Source organism: Pollicipes pollicipes, unplaced genomic scaffold (assembly GCF_011947565.3).
Source record: "Pollicipes pollicipes isolate AB1234 unplaced genomic scaffold, Ppol_2.1 Scaffold_6138;HRSCAF=7277_pilon_pilon_pilon, whole genome shotgun sequence".
Taxonomy (NCBI): domain Eukaryota; kingdom Metazoa; phylum Arthropoda; class Thecostraca; order Pollicipedomorpha; family Pollicipedidae; genus Pollicipes; species Pollicipes pollicipes.
This window is the reverse complement of record NW_023596818.1, coordinates 25,677,278-25,701,508: the sequence shown is the minus strand read 5'-3', so window position 1 is coordinate 25,701,508 and position 24,231 is coordinate 25,677,278. Positions and strand designations below refer to the sequence as shown.

At 54.2% G+C, this 24,231-nt stretch overlaps 1 protein-coding gene across 1 annotated transcript in view; it reads left to right on the top strand.

The window, feature by feature from the left end:
- Positions 1-2,688: 2,688 nt before the first annotated feature.
- ush (Zinc finger protein ush) overlaps positions 2,689-24,231 on the top strand; it is a 153,102-nt gene continuing 131,559 nt past the window's right edge. Inside the window, exon 1 of the mRNA XM_037228971.1 lies at positions 2,689-2,779. The gene's annotated coding sequence lies outside the window, so the exon portion shown is untranslated. The remainder of the gene's footprint in view (positions 2,780-24,231) is intronic.

The window sequence follows — 24,231 nt, the reverse complement described above, 5'->3', positions numbered from 1 at the left end:
CCACATTTTTGTTCCATTTTGTCTGTTTTGACAGGTCATGACCAAATTATCAAATATTCATTCATTCATCAAATATTCAAATATTCAATATTCAAATATCAAATAACTATTCATTCATTCATTCATTCATGTATGCCACCTGTAAACTCTTTGTTTGGTGCCCAAAGCACACAATAACAGCACAAGTTTTTTTAGGTTAGTACATCACAAATAATTGATAATATTGAAATGTGTACATCACTGCAGAACTAGATAGCAATATTAGAAGTTAAAGCAATGTGGAAACATCCTTAAACATCTTACCAAGAGTATCTGAGTGCAGATTTTCCTCAGGCACAGCTAAAATATAGTCAGCCTCCAGCTCCTCTTCAGCCATCACTGGAACAGAAATGCATCAAGCTATCATTTGAGCAAGTGCTGACACATGCCACCTATACAAGTAAGGTTGTAACACCGACACATGCCACCTATACCGGTAAGGGTGTAACACCAGACACACAACACATGCCTGTACGATTCTGTGGAATATCCCACCTATCAGGTAAACCCTTCAACAATAAACTAAAAATAACCTATTCTACTTTTAGGCATATGTGCTGTTTTCACCTTTTTCAATGAACATGCACCTACACATGTGTTTTATTACTGTTCACATTTTGTACTCTGAATGTGCAACTAAAATCAGGCTATATGAGATCAGGTGGTTCTGATTGTAGTTGGGAGTTGTGACCAATGGCTATAACTCATACTATACAAGCAGCAAAGTTAATCTGGCAATTATATATGCAAGTATCAAGCGTAGGTACAAATATGCTTCTGGCTAATTACAATACCTTAAATACCCTAAAATTTTCAAACCTTGACTAAGTTCTAGCATAACCAAAACATTGCTCATCCTAAAAAATCAAATTCTTGTGTCCTGAATTCTGCCCACAAATCAGATGGTCTTCATAACAGTATGTCCACTTCCACCATTCCATTTGACCACAAAAACTTTTAAAGCTACTTTACCATTACATACTGCCTCAAGTTACAACCAAAGTTTCATTCCATGCGCTTGTTTCTTCTTCACTCATGTGGTGACAGTGCATTCTAAAAAACACTTCACTTTTACTCCAAGGTTGAACACTTGCATTTGTGTTAGATGGATTTGACTTTGCCTCACTGTTCCTGGTGTAAAAACTTGCGAGCAAAGTGTGTCTTTCACAACTTCAATCATGGCATGGCACATGTAACAGATGCAATGAGCATGTGTTCTCTTTTTGTGTGTTCCCAAATCACACACCTCATCTCAGCTTACTGTCCAGCACACCAACAAAACCCTTTGGTGTGACAAACACATGGTGATCACAATTGTCAGAACATCATTCTAAGTGCACACAAATGTGTAGAAAACCATCAACTAAACTGACACATGATCAGCAAAAAAGAAGTGTGCAACTGCTGTACATCTAGTTAAGTGCTAGGAAGCTGGCAGGCACTGTTGGTGCTGCTACAAATAATATAAATTTCATTATTTTCATTAAAATTCCATTTGAACATGCAGAGCAGCCAGCTTTTGTGTTGATAAGGAGATTACTTGAGGCATAGCTGGTCTGCTACAGGGGAGTCAAATCAATTCTAATGCACAACACTGAGCTGATTCTCTGCAGTTCACTCAGAGCAGCTTAAACCAACTTTATGTCAAAATAATTTACAACATAAGCAAATATGGCTCAATTTGTGAATCAATTATAATGGAGCCAGTTCTGGAGAAAATTGAATTACTTGATAAATGATCAATTTCATGACTTTCTCAGTCTTTAGGGCATCTGTACATCAGAGTATCAGAGCATCACAAGCTGTCTACAACATGGCAGTGTATAGTGTAGACTACAATAAACTTCATGCTACCAGATTTGGAACTCAGAATTTGGTAAACACCCACCACCATTTCAGCATAAACAGAGTGAATGTTTCATGGAATTAAGATGCTGAGGATATAACTTCAGACAAAAATGCCACAAAAATGTTGATGTGCAAATAATTCAAAATTCAGCACAATTTGGCACTGCCTAAGCCTGAAAGACAAAAGTGTGAGGTTCAGTGCACCAGTGCTGTGCACACACCTGGCACAGTAGCCATGTTTTTTTTCTGCAGACTGATCTGCAGTGTTTGAGGCAATAGAATCAATGCTTCATTGGTTTGTGCGATGACCATGCTCGAATAAAAAAATGACTCTTTACAGCTGTGCTCCATTAAGTGGACATAAAATGGTTAGAATGAGCATACAAATGCCCACATTTATGGTTGAACCATCACCGACGACTTGTTAACCAAATTTATTCGGACTCACCAGACAAGTTGAAATGAATCGCTTGATTCCTGACTCGATGAAATTTGGTTTGATTCTCGGTTTCACTCCGACTCCGACCCTAAGTTAAACACATCCTCAAACATAGGAACGGAGGGGCGCACAAGAATACACCCACAACGCTCAATATTCAACAAGACGTGACCCGTAAAACCGCTGTTACGGGCCTATATTCATTGGCGTTAGGAGTAAGAGCCCAGCCGCGCCAGTTTTGTCGACACAATAGGCAGCTGACGACGATGACGTCACGGCAAACAGCTTAACCCTGTGACGTCAGTGATCTGAGGGAGATAAACATTGCGATACTGAAGCCGAGCCGGGCGGGATAGTCGTCCGATAATAGTGTGTAGGGGAGGGCGCCGCGCGCGCGCTCTTATCACCAGGGATGTCGCGTCGAAAACAGAGCAACCCCCAAGCCCTGCAAACGTGAAGTACATACTGTGAGGGCTGTTGTGGGAGTTGGGATGTGCCGTTTTTGCGTGTTGGGAGGCGTAGCCTGCGCGGGGACTTCGCTCGACCTTTTGAAGGCCGGCCCCATCCCGCCGCTGGCAGGAGAGGTCAGGGGGGTGGGGGCTTCGGGACTATGCCCCCTGCTCCTGGAAGTGGTGGGACTCCACCTGGGCCCGAAGGCGTCAATGCTTCTTGGCGATTCAGGACAGCCGTAGACATCATAAGATATAAAAACGACCCACCGCGGCAGCAAAATGGGATCTAGAGCCTACGCACGTCCCCGGATGAAACAACACGATCGAAGGTGACGAGAGGTCCCGTATGGCAGGAAGGACCCTCTTCGACCCAATTTCGTCACCTTGGCAAAATCCTGGTTACGCCACAGGTGGTAGTTATTTGTCTTGCCCAGATCTTTGGTTTGCTCGTACCGGGGGCAGAGAAACGTCTCTTAAACGTGCATGGGTCGAAATGAATTTTGATTTGACCCCGTACATCATCACGGGCTTAGTCTTGAGCCTTCGTCGAAAGTGGGGTGATGATGGCCAATCCAGAATATCTCTCGTTTGCTATGCCATGTGCAAAACTATCGTGTTTGAAAATTTTGGAAGTCAATGTTGTGAACAAAATGCAAACCGACATCTTGATATGACATCGAAGGCAGCTGGTAGCTGTCTCAGCTCGTTAGCGACGTGAATCAGGGCGCATACAAGTTGTGTTGCTTGGAGGAAGCTTTGCAAGCAACACAATCAAATTACGAAGTGAAATGATGAAGGGGCCTAGATCCATAGTTTCTGAACAACTTCGGGTATAATGCCAGAGTTCTCGATACATGGAGCCGGAGGTACTCTGCCTTGCTCCCTACACCCTCCCCAAAACGGAAAATGAACGAGGGGAGTGCCGAACGGAATGCGGAGAGAATAATTTGCGTTGAGCAAGATCGTGCGGCATGGTGTCGTGCTAACCATGCTGCCGTACTCCACGTGCCGGCAAGCGGAGCAATCTGCGTCGTCTGCAGCACTGTCAATACACACTGAATGCCGCTGGATCCACTGCTCCGCCTACGATACAAGTACTAGTCAATGCAAGCCATGCTAGGTTAGGTCATATGTTGCAGTGAAGCAGAAATCCGCCCACCTCCCGAAGTTTGGTGATGTACCGAACCCAGTGACCCGAACGCTGCTTACGTCCGCAGTCGCCTGTAATGCTTTCCAATGCCTGCGATCTCGTCCTGGATGCTAAATCTGGGCGGTGACTTATTCACGTCCGCCGACAGTGGGCTGTCGCTTTACCACGAAGGAGACTGGGAGGGGATGGACGTTGGTTCTCCCAACAGGAGCTGTCTGTGGTATTCAGATACCGTCGATGGAAATCTCCTTGAGGGGAGCCAGATGGGAGGGGGTTTCTGCCGAGAACGGATTTGTGACTTCCTTTGCTGCAGAGCATATTGGCATGCAACTTAAAACGTAAGTAGTTTGCAGGATGTGACATGGCGTGGGAGTGTTCCAGACGTTCAAACATTCTAGTTCGTTGGTGAGCTACTGAGCTCTTAGGGCGCGTCAACTGCATTACTTATTTGCGCGGCTAAAACATTCTAAGGTGCCTAGGGGCACGACAAAGGGCTCAATGCAACTGAACTGAACCAACGTTACGTTGAGATACTCCCTTAATTGGTCGCGTTTACCATCTAGTGACGTCTGCAAAGAAGCGTATTTTTAATACAACGGGGCAGGTGCGATCAAGAAACATCAAGTTTGCCTGCTGTCAAGATCTTATTAATTTTATCGCTGAATCTCCCGTGGATGTCTCTGTGGTTAAGAGATAGGATGGAGAACTGGATTCTCAAAGACAGCTCTCTGCACCGGTGCAAAACGATGACAATGTGCTATTTTTATTTAAGTAAAATATTTTTATTAAGTAAAATTTTGCCCTTGCTGGCAGCCTAAAATATTCATAGTCGCCAGTCCATTTCAAATTGAAACGAAATGATAAGCGTGTTCTCATGCAGACTTGTGCTCGATTCCGTCACAGCGGAGTCGGTTTCGGGTCGGACTCGCGGCGCACGCAGTTGATTTCGACCCTGCGTCAGAGCAGGTCAGCGCAGCTTTCGAGTTGACTCCGATTCCGACACAACACAGTGTGCCACAGGTCCGCAATAGGTCTCGTTCGATTGGATTCTGTGGCAGTGCTTAGGAAATAATGTGCATATGGGCTGTATAAAAGCTTACGTAGTGAGTATATATATATATATATATATATATATATATATATATGTATATATATATATATTATACATATATACACATATATTTTTCGACACCTGTACATGCAATATTCAATGCACTGAACATGTAAACTGCTCAACAAAATGTCTGCGTTTTGCCTACTTCGCCATTTGCGTGAACGCGTCGATGATTCGCGCATCGATGAACGATGAAACGATGGAACGACCGATTACTATGGACAAAGCTCCGGCTCTGAGTGTCATCATTTTTTTGCAGCTTTTCGTGCTCCGAAACTGTATGTCTTAGTCACATTTTAACGCCCTTTTACGTAGTCCCCTGATCGCGTGCTTGTCAACCAAAGCGCCCTTTCTATTGTTCGAAATGGCTGCCTCGGTACACTAAGGCGCTGAAGCTACGTGGTTATACGAACTATCCATTGTGGTAACATACAATATGTTCGTCAGTTTTGGGAGAGGTCGGATGACCTTATCTGCCGGTCTTCATAAAATTACAACGAACTTGCTATGCGCCCGTGGCGGGGTGTATATCAGGTGACGAGAAATGAGCCTTGCTTAGCTTTTGCTCTGGCGTTTAAGGCCTGATTTGCCCTGTATGTAAAGTTTCACTGGTCTGGCTTTTATCGAGGACTTGGTTAACATGTTTGGATGCGAACGTACCTTTGAGTTCGCGTGTATTACTACTCGCTTCCATGCGATTGGACAACGATGTTTGCGGACCAGGCCCGTAGGCGATAATGATGATATATTTCGCTTCTGGGCACCTACGTGCTTTAAACACTGCCAAAGGGGCGGATATGGCAAACCGCCCGGCCTTTGAGCATGTTTTATCTGTTTGCAGTGCCTTCTTACATGGCTCGTCCAGGCTCCATGATTTCGGACCATTCGGAACCGCATGGTGTTTTGTTCGTTTAAAAAGATATTTCCACAGGTCAGTCGAATTTATCTGGTAGTTTCAGTACGGGAAACAGCTGAGACCAAGCGATACAATACATGGAATTCTGAGCCCTTCCGATAGATGAATGTTCGTGTCTGGTATTGCGAAACGCCTGGAATGTGAGGGCATTAGATGACCTCCTCCCGCTAACGAAATGTGCGATGGGTTGTACGATAGCGTCGCGTCGCATTATGGAGGTGAGCCAGCGTCAAGAGGCAATAGATACCGTCGCATTCATATCTCGATTCAGCTGTTACATCGTGCTTGTGATAAATGGGATTTGGATGACAGAATATGGATCGGCCGACAGCCCTGCGATAATGAAATAGCTTTGTGCCCGATTTTCTCTTTCGATACTATAATGACAACCTAACATGCTTTGAGCAGTCAGTTTCGTTTTCTTTGAAGTTATGTATATTGATCATTTTAGCAATAAACATGACTGCTGGACACGGACAGCGGAATGTTTTTGGTTTTGTTTTACATTTGGCCTTGGGAAAATCTAGGGTTCACCCCTGGACAATTTCTATATTCATCACAACGTAGTCACCGGCGGGACGTGTCAGTGATCCGAACAGTTGATCGTTTTGACGAATATCGTATGTAATGACGTCAGTGAAAATAAAAAGTTAGCGATACACGTGCAAAGACATGCAAAGCTTAGCGCTTGATGCGACAGATTTAGTTGTTTGAGGGAATCACTTCTCATGAAAGGTCGCAGCCATTCTGCCCTGTGGCGTGACGTGATATGCGTGGTGTTCTCCACTGTATTTGTACGCTATGGTCTCCCTTTTTTGACCGTCCCCTTGAAAATGTACACATATTGTTCGGAAAATGTCTATTGATACGTGATTGGAAGTCCCGGCTATATGCGGAATATTGTGCTCTTAATTTTTGTGATTGTGGGGAGGTAAGCCATCCATGAACAAGATTTTAGACACAATGCAACGGTACGTAATCACTGAGCCTGCATAACTATCGCGTCATTTTTGACAGCACAGACACCGACAAGCGTTTTTATAATATACCCAGCAAATACACATACATACATGCAAAAGTGAAGGTCCTCAACACCGGCTTAGGGCTGTACGACTTTAATCGACACGATCACACAGCACACCTCGGATAACGTTAAAGGTAGGAAGTCAATAACAGACAAGACACCTGAAACTGGCATGGCATGCACAAGCCTGCTCGCGCACACAGTGAAACGTAACTCACCAACTCGATCTGACCCGTCAACCGGCAGGCGCAACGTGTGAAGGGTGACCCCTGCTTGGCGACGGGTGACCGTTGGCCCCTTTTTAGGTGATGGCCAAACAGGGGCCAGAGGAGTCTGGAAGCGTCACGTGAGAGCGCTTTGAAACGCCGCACCGCATGACAAGAGTATCTCGGTGCGAGATCTTAGCATGTAAAGGTCACTGTCCTGACCCGTGTGGTGGGTCGCGTAATGGTGCCCCGTGGGACGCCTCACAGGCCAGCGCTACGGGCTCCTCGAGCTGAGGAGTTTACGCTCCATGCACAACGCATGGCACCACGCTGGGGCATCAGCGCTGCGCCAGTCCGGCCTCTGTAGCAGATCCGAAGCAGCATGACATTTGCTACGTCCAAACTAATCCTGACAGCTTACTTTTTCTCATTTTATTTAGTTTTGACATCATGTTAGTTTACTTCGGGTCGTTTGACAGGTTCTTTTGAGTCCCAGCGCCATATATTGAGATACAGTGTCGGATCTGCGAGAGAACCGGTGTGTTGGCAAGCGTGGAGACGCCAGGAAGTGGTTAGCGCGCTGGCAAGCGTGGAGACGACAGGGGGTAGCAGTGCGCACACGAGTCGGAGACGCCAGGAGGTGACAGCGCGCTGATAAGCGCAGAGCCGCCAGGAGGTGGCAGCGCGCTGGCAAGCGTGGGAAAGACAGGAGGTGACATTGCGCTGACGAGGACGGAGACGACAGGAGGTGCAGCGCGCTGACGAGGGCGGAGACGACAGGAGGTGGCATGCGCGCTGACGAGTACGGAGACGACAGGAGGTGGCATTGCGCTGACGAGGACGGAGACGACAGGAGGTGGCAGCGCGCTGACGGGGCGGAGACGACAGGAGGTGGCCTTGCGCTGACGAGTACGGAGACGACAGGAGGTGGCATTGCGCTGACGAGGACGGAGACGACAGGAGGTGGCAGTGCGCTGACGAGTACGGAGACGACAGGAGGTGGCATTGCGCTGACGAGGACGGAGACGACAGGAGGTGGCAGTGCGCTGACGAGGGCGGAGACGACAGGAGGTGGCAGTGCGCTGACGAGGGCGGAGACGACAGGAGGTGGCAGCGCGCTGACGAGGGCGGAGACGACAGGAGGTGGCATGTAGCCCCTCCCATGTGACGGACCACTCAAGGTACCCATGCAGCGTCCGGTGACGGGGGAACATGGCGGGCGATGGTGGGGGGACGATGGAATGTTCCACCGATGTTTCTGGCTTCAGAAAGGGGGACAAGGTCATGCTTGTGTCGTTCCCTTGAAAGGAGGCATTTGGCGGAGTTTTTAAGCACTTTCTGCCAGGATCAGTTGAGTTTTAGTGGCGTGTATTTAAGCCTAGTGGCTCAAAACAAATGATCCGGGGGGGGGGGGGGGAGGGCGGGAAATGTCAAAGTCTATACCATCTAAGCGATGGGAGTTTGCAGTCACATTTTTTTACCGCCAGCCTAAAGTTTTAGTGTAATCGGCGTATTGGATCACTGCTTCACCCTCAGCGAACAGACGTGAGATGCAGGCTTTTTGTGTCCTTGCCAACATTTTAATGTCATTGGTGTATTGGGCTGAAGCTGCGTCCGCAGCAAATATGCCAAGGTCGTTGGCGAAGGCACCGTCGAGCAAAGGGTCGAGAGAAGAGCCTTGAGATACTTAAATGCTGTCGAGTAGTGGCTTATATTTTTGTGTCGTGTAGAATGTCAGCACTCCTGGTGTGACTCCGGAGATGAGATGAAAACCGGCAAATGGCAGTTCAGTGGTGGCATAATTTTGTGAGAAGTCCAGAGTGCTCCTTCACGTCAAGGTATTCACTCAAGTCCGGCAGACAGAGCACAGACATCTCGCGCGCTCACCGATGCAGTTTGTAGTTTTCACCAGACGCGAGTTTGCATCACCAGATGCAAACTTGATCACCCGGATGTGAGTTTGTCTGAGGTGAACATAGGAAGTGATAATCGGTAAGGAGCTGCACCGTGTGATCATTTGGGGCCATGGCGGCATCCTGGCGCTCAGGTTCGCGCAGCTGCACCGTGTCCATTTGGGCTGTGGTGGCATCCTGGCGCTCAGGTTCGCGCAGCTGCACCGTGTAGTTATTTGGGCCATGGTGCCATCCTGGTGCTCAGGTTTGCGCAACTGCACCGTGTGGTCATTTAAGTCATGGTGCCATCCTGGTGCTCAGGTTTGCGCAACTGCACCGTGTGGTCATTTAAGTCATGGTGGCATCCTGGCGCTCAGGTTTGCGCAGCTGCACCGTGTGGTCATTTGGGCCATGGTGGCATCCTGGCGCTCAGGTTTGCGCAGCTGCACCGTTTGGTCATTTGGGCCATGGTGGCATCCTGGTGCTCAGGTTTGCGCAGCTGCACCGTGTGTCCATTTGGGTCATTTTTATGCAAGTCTCCACAATGTATTCTGTATATGTAATGCGGTGCATGGATTAAGATCTGATCACTGACAGCGTGTCAAAAAATGTATTTCTCTTTGTATAATCTGATGACGGCCAGATTTCAGTGACGTTTTCAGACGTTCACGATGGCCATCACGGTGGCGCGGTGTCATCATACCTTCTAGGCAGAGGTACGACCACCGGATCACATGTGGTGCACGGGAGGCGATTGGAGGCGATAGCGTGTAAAGTAGGTCCATCCTGTCTTTGCAACGACGCAGGCATAATGCGAAGCTTCATGATTATTATTCGGGGGGGGGGGGGGGGGGACGCGCCCCCCGCAGTTCTCGCCATTGTCTGCACCGCTCCTGGTCGGTGCACTTATAGAGTACACCCAGTCACACAACAGGTGCTGCATTGATCGTCAGCACGTGATCGCCACAGATAAGTGCCAAAAACCGCCCGTGTTCAAAGCTCGAATAACAATGGGTACGCCGGAGGTGAGCGAGCTCGCGTCCTTGCCTGAATTTTTATAGATGTATTTTCGGGAAGCGTACTTGTTGTGTAGACGGGTGTGCCTGTCTGACCTTGGGTAACATATGGTGGAGATGTCTCTGAATCCCTGGACGATACGACCCCATGACCCGGGGTGCCGGTGACCGCCGTTTAAGCATAAGGCGTGCCAGCGGGCTGCAGTGACGTCACCGTGGCTCGGTCGCGAAGCAGAAAATGTAAACAAATTCGTGCCAGCACTGAACCAACATTGTCAGCGAGGGATGGGTGATGCCGGTGAACTTTGTATTACGTGCTGGATTGCATCATGAAGGACTTAAGTCTTGCGAGCCGTTGTGGCGCAGTTTCTGAAGTCCGCCTTGGCGTGAAGCAAAGTCGTGTTGTTCCCTGCTCACTGACACATGTTTAATAACTTAAATACATCTGACTGGATCTCGCTTTCGGATGCTAATACTGCAACACTTCATTAAGACAGGACCAACTGAGTTCTGGATCGTCAGAACGCTATTCGGGGCTTTTGTATACGCCACTTTGAACTCCGTTTTTTGAGCGGACCCCTTAATTGTTTACATAGACCTGAACGGCCATAGTCCGCGCATGAACTGAAAAGGCGCCTGCAGTGTTCACACACAATTGCGTTATTTGTATTCTCCTATTTCACCATGGGAAGATCACCGTGTTACTAGCTGCCACGCCGACGGCGCGTGAAGCGATCGCTGTGCCCGACTGTGGCTTCGGTATACCCTGCTGTGCCCCGCTGTGTCCCGCTGTGGCCTCGGTGTGCCCCACTGTGGTCCCGGTGTGCCCTGAGTGCTCCGCTGTGTCCCGCTGTGGTCCCGGTGTGCCGTGCTGTGCCACACTATGCCCGCTGTGCCCAGCCGCTTCCTGCTGTTCCCGCTGTGCCCTGCTGTGCCTCTGATTTGTCCTGCTGTTCCCCGCCATGCCCTGCTGTGCCCCGCTGTGCCTTACTGTATCTCGCTGTTTCCCGTCGTGTCCTGCTGTGCCTTACTGTGGCCTTGCTTGCCCCGCTGTGCCCCGCTGTGCCCACCTTCACCCGTCCCGCCCTAACGCGGCGCGAGCAGAGCCCGGTGGCGGGCGCCTCTGTCAAAATACCGTGACGTCTCCTTATACGCGCAGCGCCGGCGGCCAGCCGCCCTTGACGGGGCAATTAATGAGCGGACGATACAATCGATCCTTCATCCAATTTCGTGGCATGTTAAGAGCGAGATCGCGCCGCGATCGGCGACGGCGATCGGAACCGGTGATCGCACTGTCCGTTGGCCGCCGGAGGCCACGGCGTGGCCATCCACCAGCGGTCAGCGGTCAGCGGTCAGCGGTCAGCGGTCAGCGGTCAGCGGCCAGCGGTCAGAGGTCAGCGGTCAGCGGTCAGCGGTCAGCAGTCAGAGGTCAGCGGTCAGCGGTCAGTGGCCAGAGGTCAACGGTCAGCGGTCGGCAGTCGGCGGTCAGCGGTCAGCGGTCAGCGGTCAGAGGTCAGCGGTCAGCGGTCAGCGGTCAGCGGTCAGCGGTCAGCGGTCAGCGGTCAGTGGCCAGAGGTCAACGGTCAGCGGTCGGCAGTCGGCGGTCAGCGGTCAGCGGTCAGAGGTCAGCGGTCAGCGGTCGGCAGTCGGCGGTCAGCGGTCAGCGGTCAGCGGTCAGAGGTCAGCGGTCAGCGGTCAGCGGTCAGCGGTCAGAGGTCAGCGGTCAGCGGTCAGCGGTCAGCGGTCAGCGGTCAGCGGTCAGCGGTCAGTGGCCAGAGGTCAACGGTCAGCGGTCGGCAGTCGGCGGTCAGCGGTCAGCGGTCAGAGGTCAGCGGTCAGCGGTCAGCGGTCAGCGGTCAGCGGACGGCGGACGGCAGGCCACCGCGTAATCACTGCAATCGTTCGCGCTGTTTACGGGGTCAGGAGCGGCGTCATATGCAGAGCGGGCCTGGTCAGTGACCTCGCAGCACCTCATCACACGCTTGGCTGGCTTACTTTTACGGCACGTCCTCCCTTAGGCCCTGGTCACCAGCGACGTATGAATAAGGCCTGATGCAGGGTCGGAGGACGAATCGAGCGCTGCCAGGGGATGACGATTGCCCCCTCCTGCCCCCCGCAGGCGCCCGGCGCCCCGCCCCCGACGACAGCAGGCTCAGGACGGACATTACGCGCCAGACACCACCTGCCCGACGCCCGACGGAACCTCATCAGAAATTTATCGCTCCTGATACCATCTGCCGCCAGTTAACTCTCGGCATTAACGCCCTGTTTTCTGCACCCATTGGCACGTGCGAATATTTTCCTGCATGGCTTGGTGCGAGCTGTAGGGCTTAGGGGACGAACTGGACGTCGATGGGTGTTTTCTGAGGAGGAAGGCATGACCATTGTGATGTCTTTTAGCTATGACAGAGGGTTAAGCAGTGAGTTTAACTATCGCAAGCAAGGTGAAAGCTTTTGGATTGGCGATCAAGTTGATCATATACGCATGTTACCTTGCTTGATGTGCATTTTAAAAATACCATGCATAATTCATGTGTGTCAACTCGAAATGTTAGGGTCTAGAATTCACCCATGCGACCTATATGTGCATTGGTTGTAATGTAAGACCACCTCTGTAATCGTGCGAACATGGTGCACTGGGCACCGGACACCGCCTATCGGTCTAGCTCAAACATCGCGATATGTCCACCATAAATCATGCCCAGGAGCGTGAAACATGCGCCCGTTCCCTGCGTACCTGGAGCCAACACTTGCACCTGCCTCGCGGTTGTACCCGATGGCTCGCCCATGAAACGGACTGGGTAGTCTGGGTGGGACGAGCGGGGCAGTGGGACGGCAAAGGCGGTCGTGTTCGCGCAAGGCTGTGATTGGTCACGCGAGCTCATCTACAGCGGGTTATCAGCGCTGCGCTGCGTACACAGGCCTGACATCATCTGCTTGAACATCGCTTCGCAACTACGCTCACCGCGCTGGTAGACACGGGTGTAGACACGGGCTTAAGTTTACACCCGTACGGGGAATAGAAGGACGTGTGAGGTAAACGGCAGTCAGGAGTTTAGCGGTGCGTTGATTCGGTGTGTTTTCCTGTGATGGTTGATCTTGTCGTCGAACTCCGACTGCTGCGTATGATTTCACTTGCTTCAATGAGATACTTGAATCGGTCTGTTTCAGCGTGCAAATGAATTGTAATTTTGGTGGGGGTTATGAATATCCACGAGCACCACAACGGTTCTTCACTGGACTTAATGGCTGCGCGTGGAATTCAGCACCGTCTCCCTGTCGCCGTCTCCGGACGGGTCGCGCCCGGCTCAGTCCAGCTGCATTCTCATCAAGAGCTGCCACATTATTTCTATCTTTCCAGCGCCAGCGTGCGCGAGTAGTCGTAATCGTGCGGTAGCTCCGCTTCCGCACCACACAGCCCCACATTAGCGCCCTCGGGGTAGCGGAGCTCATCCCTCCCCACTCCTCCAGAGCGCGCCTTCCGAAGCCCAGGACCCCCCCCCCCCCCCCGCCCTCCCGGCAGGGCACGGTCCACAGGCCGCCTGGGTGCAAATTATCTACGGCGCCCAGCTGGCCGCCACTAATTTGTGGAATGCCCGGTGGTCTGGCCGCCGGGCCGTGGATCTCCAGCGCGGTGGCGCCCGCTCCGCGCCAGTTTTCCGCCGACTCCGCGTGACCGGCGCTGACCAGATAAGCGGCGGCCGACGCGATACCGGCCGCATCGCGTGCGCCCGCTCCCCGGCCGGCGACGGCGCTGCCGGGCCGCCGTCTATCGAGCTTCCGTCGCTGGAGCCTGTGCCAGGCGGCCCCGCGCCGCGTACACAGATGCCTGCCGGACGGCCGCTTATCGGCGGGCACGGCTCCTCTCTGGCCACTGCGGCCCCGGGCGGGAGGGGCGGGGGCGTGACCCGGACCCTCGGGACCTGGCAGGGCGCTAGGCGCTGGCTGGCCCATCCCCGCCCCTCAGGAGGGGAGAGGCGGGAGCAGCTGTGGAGGGCAACGTCAGACGGGGTTGGGGCTGGCATTGAAAAGCTCTTTTGGGTTCTATTTTCTTGTTTGTCTTCCAGTTGTATACTTTGTCAGCAATCGTTAGCCAGCGCTTACTAATGCCTGCGAGTTCAACATGAGGACGTCGAAACATGCTCCACGCGGATCAAGACGTCAGCTGGTTTTCGCTTTTGCAAAAAGGCTGAGCCGTGGCGCTGGAACTCGGCAGATGACAGGCCAACACAGACATATTGAGATAAAGAGGGGTCGCAGTGCGCGAGCGGCCTTCCCCTTCGCCACCTGCCCCGCGTGCGCCCCGTAGCGCCGGACGATCCCTCCGCGTGAACCTCCGCCGTTTAATTGGGAGCGGGCTGGTTTTTGCGCGCTGTACCGGCCGACGGGGGTGTGACATATTACACAAAAACCGGACACGATGTCGCCACTGCGACACCATGCATGAGGCCGTTACGGCTCGACGCCCCGGCGTGCCTGCATCGACCGCCTTCACACGTGCCGGCTCCGTCAGCGAGCGTGTTCAGGGGGAGAGGGCAGCAGCCGAGGCTTCACCCCGTTGGGGAGGGAGAGGGGCGAGGCCTTGCCTGATGGCGGACGTGGGCTGGGCTATTTTCTGTTTACGGTCTGATTGGTGCGATAGAGAGACCCGGGCCGGTATCGTCCCGAAATCGGTCCCGCCGACATGCAACTATCGATCGAGAATTTTAATGACCAATCCGTGCCTCCCTAATTAGTCAGATATGTAATTTTTATCGCGTGGATCTGTCGCGGGAGGCGGTAAACCGCTCCGCAGCCGTGGAGGCAAAAAGTGGACAGATTACAAGGCCTCCAGATTTATCTCTCGACCGATAGGTGTTTATGTGTGTGTGAGCGTGGATTCAGAGGTCAGAGTGGTATGTCGATATCCCTGACACGTACATGGCAGCGCGTGACGCCACTGGAAACTGTAGCTGTGACGTCAGTGATTTTGTAATGCTTTCGTGAATATGACCAGTTGAAATAAGCGTACACCAGCATGTTGCTGCTGTTGCACTGGATTTGCTTGGAGTGCTTATGGTGGCAGGTGTTTCCATGTTTTAGTGACGGCATCAATTTATTACTTTGCATTCAGCAGATGAGTTTATGTTCACTATAACCTTATAGCTTGTCCGTGCAAGTTGACTAAGCTGCTAAGCAATGAGGTCTCATCCGTCTTGCACTTGCGCGAGTGTTTGATCACGTGGTTTTCATACTCTTGCGGCAACAGCGTTCGGTCTCGGTACGCCGTCGTGAAGACGCAGGTCCCGATTTTTACACGCTGCCTTTCACCGTCGCACCGCTAGCGACCTCACTGGTTCAATGTACCTGCACACTGCGCCACTGCCACACTCCCATCGCCCTTCCGCGCCACGCCACCCACGTTCGCGAAACTCTCCCGTCTCGACGCGTTGGCCACCGGCAGCTCCGCACGTGGGTGGGCGCGCGCGCCGAGACCGCGCCTCCGCCGGCGGACCGAGGAAAGGGCGCCTCCGCGCGCGGCGCCGGGCTCGCCGCCGCCGCGCCGGGCTCGCCGTCGTCAGCAGTGCTGACGCGGCGCCAGCCGGCGCCGGCGAGATGGCGCTGTCGATGGATGGGCCGATATGATCCTCTGGCGATAAGGCAGCGCTGCGCGGCCGGCGCGGGGCCGCCTGGCCTCACCTCGTGACGTCACTGATTACCGGTCGGCGCGGCGGTGACATTGTCACGCGTCGGGCCCAAGATGACGTTGTCGGAGCATGTTGGAAGACGAGGGTATTTCAGGTACACCTTTTTCTACGAGACGCCATAAGTGTAGTGTCTAGCATTCAGGTCATTGGGGGAGGGGGGCTTACTCGCCCTCTTCCTCTCCCTGGCCTCCCCTCCGCGGCGTCGCTCGCGACGCCGTAAGGCCTGTCATCGGGCGTATCCAGGGGTTGGCGACCTCAGGGGATGCGGATGGGGCGGGGCCTGCGGATGTGTACCGGTCCACCGGAGTCGCCAGTGACACCGGACCGATGGGGTGGGGGTGGGTGGGGTTAGGAGGGGGGGGGGGGGGCGAGTATGCTACGTGGTAATGCGTGCTGATATCGAGCAAACAAACAGGCGACCGCTGTTACGGAAAACTCGTGTCAGGTTACTGGTGCTGAGCGCTGCTGGAGCCTGCATGCGTCTTGACCGTTTCAGCCGCTTACGACATAAGCGGCGCGTCGTCTACCAAAAAGACCCGTTGCGTCTTATGCGGCGGCATTTGCAACGTTCGGTGTGGGCTATCTGCGGACTGGAACCGAGCGCGGGCCGGACTCGTTACCCGGGGCACTGATCTGGACGACCCTGGGGGCGCTGATAGCGCCGATTCTGCCAGCCGGCGATAAGAGCCTTCCAATTAGCGCCGCACTTGACGCTGCTTACGGCCGTTCTTCACAAGAGCGATCGTTTGGGAGACGATGTCTTGCGCTGGTTGGCTACCGCGTGCAGCACAATCTGGAAATCGGCGATAAGCTCTGCCCTCGGTCGAAGTCTGCAGTCCGTCCAGATCAATCTACTGAAACTGATACGCGTTCACTGCCGGGCCCGAGATAAAGGGCGAGCTCGGTCTGTAAACAAATGGCCCCGCACTGGAGAGGTCCCAGCTGGGCGAGGGATCAACCGGGCACACTCACCATTTTACCCCATTTCATCAGCCGCGGGCCGTTTGCGACGCGCAGGCCCGCAAAGAGAAGATGGACGCTGGGCTTGAAACATTTGACAACAAACCCGCACCCAAGGCGCTGTGGAGAGAGCGGGGCTTAAGCTGCGCCACCTGCCCGCCAGTTGTGCGCCGCGACGGCGTATCGTCCGGTCTCCGCGGGTCGTCTCCGATCTCCCCACGCGGCAGCCGTCTCCCGGTCCCCGCGCTCCCCTTCCGCTTTTGTCCACCTCTTTGGGCTGATGCCGATCTTGACGCAGCCGCTGCCATCTTCGGCTCCCCATCTCTCCATCAGCTGACGCGCACACATCGGGCCACTGGGCTTCCCGGTGAGGGAGGGAGGTGCTGGTGCAGGGACAGGGTGTCAGAGGGGTCCGCGTACGCCCTCCGAGGAACCCCGCGGAAGCAGCTGCTCCACCTGGGTCCCCGTCTCGAGCTGAGAACGATTTACCAGGATTCCTCTCTCGCATAGGTGGTGTCAGCTCCAGCTCTTTTATAATCGCTGACTTGTTTTGATTTCTCCGGGCGCCGCGGCGGGATGCCGGAATTCGCCACCAAGGCCGCTATGTTCGGTAACCGCCGCTTCTCACCGTTCGTTCAGTCGCCATCATTCAGTCGCGGACTACCTGGTCGGTCCACGCTACCACCTGCCAGTCTGACGTCTTGAAAACCGGCGCTCGTGTGGCGCTGCACGTGCGCTCTGGATGTCTTGGACATATCTTTGGCTGGTTTAATAGTCTGCTCCTTCTGCGAGCCCCTCCATTTGAGCGCTGCTGTTGATTTTGACTGTTACACCGGTGGTTTGGGTACCATCGTAATTTGTATGACTGCCAAAGGGCAGCGGGGTGAGCGCTCTTCACTGGAGTGTATTGGGGTAGGCTCAGCACAGCATGACGTGGTAAGTGTCGCCTCATGCCCGGTGTTTGACTTCACTGGCGCCGCTCCGGTTGTCAAATAAGGTGTGAAATGTGGGTAAATGCATCGCGAACCTTCATGCAAGAAAATGCATGTTGTAGTTAGCTGATCATCCGCGTTTGTTCGCAGTCTCGGGTCGTCGCCGTTGAGTTTTTCATTAGACGTTTTATGTTCGGAGTGTCAGGAGGTGATGTCATGGATTACCCGCCCAGCATGAATCAGTTTCATGGAATAACATCGATCATGCGTGATGTGTTAATGGGCCCGTCAGTGTCACAAACTAATGAATGTTACATCAAAGGCCCCTTTGTACTTAAGAGCTTCTACCAAACCTCTTTCTGGCTGCAATTATGCACGGCATTTGTGCCACGTCGCTGCCAGTGACGTCACGTTGATGTAAGTGTTCTGACGCTTTATTCGGCGGATGGATTTACCAGTCTTTTGCGATCTTCGGCATACCATTCGATCGGTATTGCGTTCGCTTGATTGGGTTCTACTGGCACTCTTGCGAATCATTTAATCGGATCTGAAAGAAGGAAGAGTGTTTATGAACATCTCGACGTGCATTTTCAAGCAAACGCTTCTTGCGATAAGTGCGAAATCTCAAAGAAACTGTGCTAAATGTGACGAAAATGCATTATGGTGACCACAACTTGAGCATACTCGCCTCCCATTCTCTGCGAGTTTGATAGCACACAGCAGGCCACCGACAGCGACAGCAGCAAGCATCTAATGAACACACGTAACTGCGCCGCTCTACGCCATGCGCCTCTGGCTTTGATCTCTTGCTGTCCTTGCACGGCGCCCACCAGTTTTTGTTGCCCAGTTTCTGCTGTCCTCCGGCGGTGCGGTTCGCCGCCTGGCAATCTGTTCATTCGGACGTCTGTTCTGTCCGTCTGTCATACGTCCGTTCTGTCTTACTGTCCAGCCGATACTGCTTGGCTGTCCACCCAATGCTGGCCTAGCTCATCTGCTTGTCTGGCCCGTGTTTTTTTCTTTTTCTGTGGTTAACCCGCCAGCCTATGCAGTCTGCGCTAGCTGACTGATGCTGTCTGGCTGCCTGGCCGATTCGGTCTGTCATCCCGGCCGCTGCTCTCTGTCTGTTTGGCTGGTCGGTTGATCCTGCTTGCCTGGCGCCATGCGGCTATTAGTGTTTTGTCTGTCGTGTCGATACTTGCCGTTCGTCTGACCGACGTTTGTCGTGTTTTTTTTCGGTCTGTCTATCTGTCGCGTCCGTCCGTCCATCTGCCTGCCGTCCTGCTTGTCTTCCGCGCCTGCCGGTCTGTCTGGTTGGCTGTCTGTTTGTCTGTCGGGCTGTCTGGCCGCGTCCCCTTCGGCCCCGTCTGGAGCTGAGCCGGCCGGCCGGCGCTGTGTTCTCTCCAGCGGGCTTATCGTCCGGCGATAAGGTGCTGCTGGCCTTCAAGCTTCAGCCCCCAGATAAGGCTGCAGTCAGTCCGCCGGGGACGCCAGATAGCGGGCGGAGGGGGGCGTGCCGCCGAAAATGTGTCGGTCGGCGGCGTGTTTGTGACGCTGGAGTCGGCCGCGGCCCTCTGCAGCCGACTCAGAGCCGCCGTGAGGAGGCTCTGCTGTCTGAGGCGACGCGGATGTGTGCAGAGAGTGGCGGCGGCCCCACTCACGGGGTGGATTAGCCTCGGGATGGGTTGTGCAGATCTTCTTTTGATCGGGGCAGCTGTTTTTTAACGGTGTCGACGGCCATGGTTGTATACTTTGCTTGCTCTCGGTGAGCTGTGGTTGATCGCAGTGGCGCCTGGTGACCATTATTATACAGTCGCCATCGGACATGCAAAGATGCAACTGCAGGAATGTGTCAAGGTTAAAACAAGGACATCGCTTGCTAAATTCGATTAAGACATCATCGGAACACTGCACCCATGCGCAGATGAAAGTGATTCGCTTCAGGCTGTTAGAACATTCCGGAAGGATCACCAGGTAACTTGCGACTGGTAACTTGAAACTCCCCACAAGGCTGGCCACATCAGTTCGCAATGTGTTTTTCGAAGGAGAGAGTTCTGGTCTTTGGCGTGCGGAATAACTTGACTGTTTGTGAAACGCGTAGAATTTGTCGCGCGTGAGAGACTGTAGCAGGCCATTTTGACGCTTGCTCCATTTTCTTCGTGGAACTACGCCCGCGTCCTGAGGATAAGTGGGATGAAAAATCCGCCGTGCCCCGGTGCATCAAGCGGACACAGCCGAGATAACTGCGCGAGAATAACGCACTTCCGGTGTTTGCTGATACTGTGGCTGCCGGGATTCGGGAACGGCCCAGTCCGTCTGCCCCCGGTGGCACAGCGGCGCTCCCTGCCCGACAGGCGGGGACCCCGCAGTGTTTCAAGCGCGCCAAATATAGGCGGACTGCAGTGAACGTGACCCTTATCACTGACATCTGGTGGCATGTGGAGGCAACTATCGGCGCCTCTATCTGGCGACCGGGACGGGCCGATAGACTGTCCGATGACGCCGCCTGATAAACCACGCCGGCTTCCTGGGGGGCGACGCAGAGGTCACAGGGTCATGGGCCGGCGCGGTCGGCGGCTGACCTGACGCTGACCTCGGGCGAAAGCCGCCCGGGGCGGGCGCCGCCCGTGCAGTTTGCAGCGCGATTTCCCAGCGCCGGCTGCGCAGCTGCCGCCGCTATCTCTGGAAGATGGGTGGATTTTTTCCGATGCCGGGAACAATGGGCGGCGGCGCTGCACACGTGCTGGCGTCATGCTGGGCCGCAACAATGCTGTGTGTCCAACACTACGTGCCAGGTGACGTCATGAGTTTGTACACCGCAGTCTCAGAGGCGAAAGGGAGGGGTGCGGTCGGCCTGTCGGGCTGATGTCGGCCTGATGTCGGCCTGATGTCGGGCAGATGTCGGCCTGATGGCGGAACAGTACCGATCTGATGTCGACCTGATGTCGGCCCGATGTCGGCCCGGTGTCGGCCCGATGTCGGCCCGATGTCGGGCGGGTGTCGGCCTGATGACGGGCTGATGTCGGCCTGATGTGGTGCTAATGTCGGACTGATGTCGGGCTGGTGAGTGGCGCTGCCATGCAGCCAGCGGGCTTGAGTTTGGGTGCCACTGCAGAGTGTTCCATCTTCGTACTTCCTCGAGGCACGAGCGCAGCATCTCTTGCTGACTATTGCGATGACGGGATGTCCGGTTTCCTCCCGCGGCCTGCGTTCGTCCTTCAGCCAACGTGACCTTGCCGCCATCAGTAACCGATCTTGTGCAACGCGCCACTGCACACGAGCTGTCACGTGTCCCGGCACGAGATATAAAAGGAAACCTCAGGAAATCCTGGCTTCATGAGTGAATCGCTAGCACACGTGGCGTCGGGGGCACCGCATCGCGCTGAGGGTAACCCCGCAGCCCCCATCGGATTGCCGTGGGATGGCGCACGTTAACGCCCCAGCAGGTCCGCTGCGCCAGTGACGCCCGCAGCTGCCGGCGGAAAAACTTGACCTGGTGTCTCCAGCCGGCAGCTGCGCGGCGGTTTCGTCGCTCAGACCCGCGCCAGGCGACCCAACCGACGCCAGCTTTCATGCAAGGCGCGCTGTTTTGCTGTCGTGTCTATTCTAGATGGGAGCGATACGACTATCAGAGCCATCTCTTATCGACCTTATCAGCTCCAGTCCGCCATTGCCGCGCCAGGGAGATCCGGCGATACGTCCGTCGCGCACTCGCCCAAACGATGCTATCACTCCTGGCGAATGTAAAAACCCAAGGAGAACGACGCATAATGGATCCAATACAATCCGGGCGGTGGCAGCGTATAGTTAATGCCGATTATGTATTTGAGTGCGGGATGTGAGACAAAACGCTTGCGTCGACCGTCCATTGGCTGTAGGTAGGGTGCACGATCGGCATCGAGACAAATTACAACATGGTGCATTAACTAACGATGGCACAGATAAGACGAAGAGACCACTATAAAAGTTCCTTTTTTATCATTCACAACAAATGCTTCGGCTTATGTCGGTGGGCCGTCGATGCGCTTTGAGCCCACTGGATTTACGGAGACCACCGATGAGTAGAAGGCGGGGTCGGTTGCATCGGCTTCGCGCTTTTTTAACATGAGGTGCCGGCGTGAGGAGGGAAGGGGGAGGACGGGGCTAGCGTGAGGAGGGGAGTCGTGCCGGGGCTAGGTGAGGAGGGGAGGAGGACGGGCTGGCTAGCGTGAGAGGGGAGGAGGACGGGGCTAGTGGGGGGCTTTTTTTTTAGCGGGCCGTGAGGAAGGGGAGGATGCCGGGGTAGCTTGAGGAGGGAAGGAGGACGGGGCTTAGCGTGAGGAGGGGAGGAGGACGGGGCTAGCGTTAGAGGGAAGGAGACGGGGCTCGCGTGAGGAGGGTAGGAGGACGGGGCTAGCGTGTGCGGAGGGAAAGGAGGACGGGGGGCTGAGCGTGGAGGGAGGGGAAAGAGTACGGGGCCTAGCGTGAGGAGGAAGGAGGACGGTGGGCTAGGGCGTGAGAATGGGAGGTATGACGGGGCTAGCGTGAGGAGGGAAGAGGGACTGGGCTAGCGTGAGGAGGGAAGGAGGACGGGGCGAGCGTGCAGGAGGGGAGGAGGACGGGGCTCAAATTAATGGGGCCATGAAGCGTGCCGAACATTTGCATCGTGTTGCGGGAAAGGTGGTGTCCATGAAAGGCCCACAAAAGGAATGAATTCCGCTGCTTTCCACTGGTCATGACCACGGGACTTACGGAAATACCTTGAGGATACTGAGGAGGGAACGAGGGCGGAATCTTCGAAAATGTTGTAGTGGATAATCAGTGCTGATAGGCATCCGTCCTACGAAATCTTACACTCAACCAAAATCTGCTAAAAAAAGATGGGGAGCCGTGGCTCCAGGTCTTTTGGATCCATCCGTCACGCGGTGTCACGAAACCAAACATGACATAGTAGTGTGGAGAGGTGGAGGAGAGACAACCACGTACAAATTATGGAGAGATGACAAACATCAAGCTAGTGCCGATGGTGGTGGCAACAAAGGTCACACATTTCACGCGGCAGGTGATGTACAGTGTTCTCGAGTATCGTTTCCTAAAATCGGCTGGAATGGTGGGCCAATAAAATTGATTAAAGCTGCCCCCAAGTCTTGATTTTCTCAGCAAATTTCGGCCACTTTGATTTGCGTCCCTGATGACAAAATGTAACTAGAAAACATTTGGGCTCAAAATTAGTTTGACATTGCCGGAATAATTTCCCATTTAAAAACCGATGTAATAGCGATGGTGATGATATATAATGATGATATTGATAGTGGTGCCATTTAGGTACCCTAGTGCACCAGGAGTTCAGTCAGTTCTGACACTGGATTTCAGCTGTATTTCATTGGCCCAGCATTCCCTTTCTGCCAATGCATAGGGGGGAGGGAAGTCAGCGGCTAAGAGGAGCGTTGAGGCGGGCCCAAATCACATTGGGGGCTCAGGCCCCCCGAAGGTATGGATAGTGACATCGCTGAGTGCGTGTCGTATCAGTAATGCAAACAAACACCATACTTGGCCCAGAAAGGTGACCGGGCCACGTCAGAGACCCGGCAGAAGATAGAATGCCACTTCAAAGCAATGTAGAGTAGGCAGATGAAGCATTAGCGCCACGCATAGACGTTATAACGCCACGTCCGATTCGCGCAGAAATGTCGTACGCCACGTCAGCGCCACGCAGAGACGTCATACGCCACGTCCGGGTCGCACATAGCTGTCTTACACCACGTCTGAATGGGGCAGAGATGTCATACGTCACGTCCGAGCCGCGCAGCTATGTCTTACGCCACGTCCGAGCGGCGCAGAGATGCGACACGCCACGTCAGGGCCTCGGTGGCTGGGCGCCGCGCCGGCCGCACGCCCGCGGCCCCGGCCGGGCCCGGACCGAGGCCTCGTCTGCCATCGCGCTCCAGCTGAATGTCATCATACATCACTGGATAAGCCGCATTCGCAGATAGCATCACCAGGCGTCCTGTAAGCTGTCTTACTGCTGCCGCCTTATCGTTGCATGGAGCCTGCGCGCCGATAAGGCACTGCACGTGCATGGCGGGCAGGCCGGCGATGTGGAGCGGCGTAGCGATAAATCCAGCCACGCCACGCCACGCCACGCCGCCGCGGGTCGGGTTGCATGGCACTGCTGGTCGGGTTGGCGCGCCGTGATGTGGTCACGATGTGGCGTGGTGTGGGTTCACGGCTTGGGTGGCGGGTTCAGAGCACGCCGTGATGTGGCCACGATGTGGACCTGATGTGGTTCACGGCTTCGGTGGCGGGTTCAGAGCGCGCCGTGATGTGGTCACGATGTGGCGTGGTGTGGTTCACGTCTTGGTTTGGCGGGTTCAGAGCACGCCGTGATGTGGTCACGATGTGGCGTGGTGTGGTCACGTCTTGGTTGGCGGGTTCAGAGCACGCCGTGATGTGGTCACGATGTGGCGTGGTGTGGTTCACGGCTTGGGTGGCGGGTTCAGAGCACGGCAAGGCTTCGTTCATCGCAGCAGGCGTGGTGTGATGCACTGCGCAGGGTCCGGTCAGGGGCGCGTATGCACGT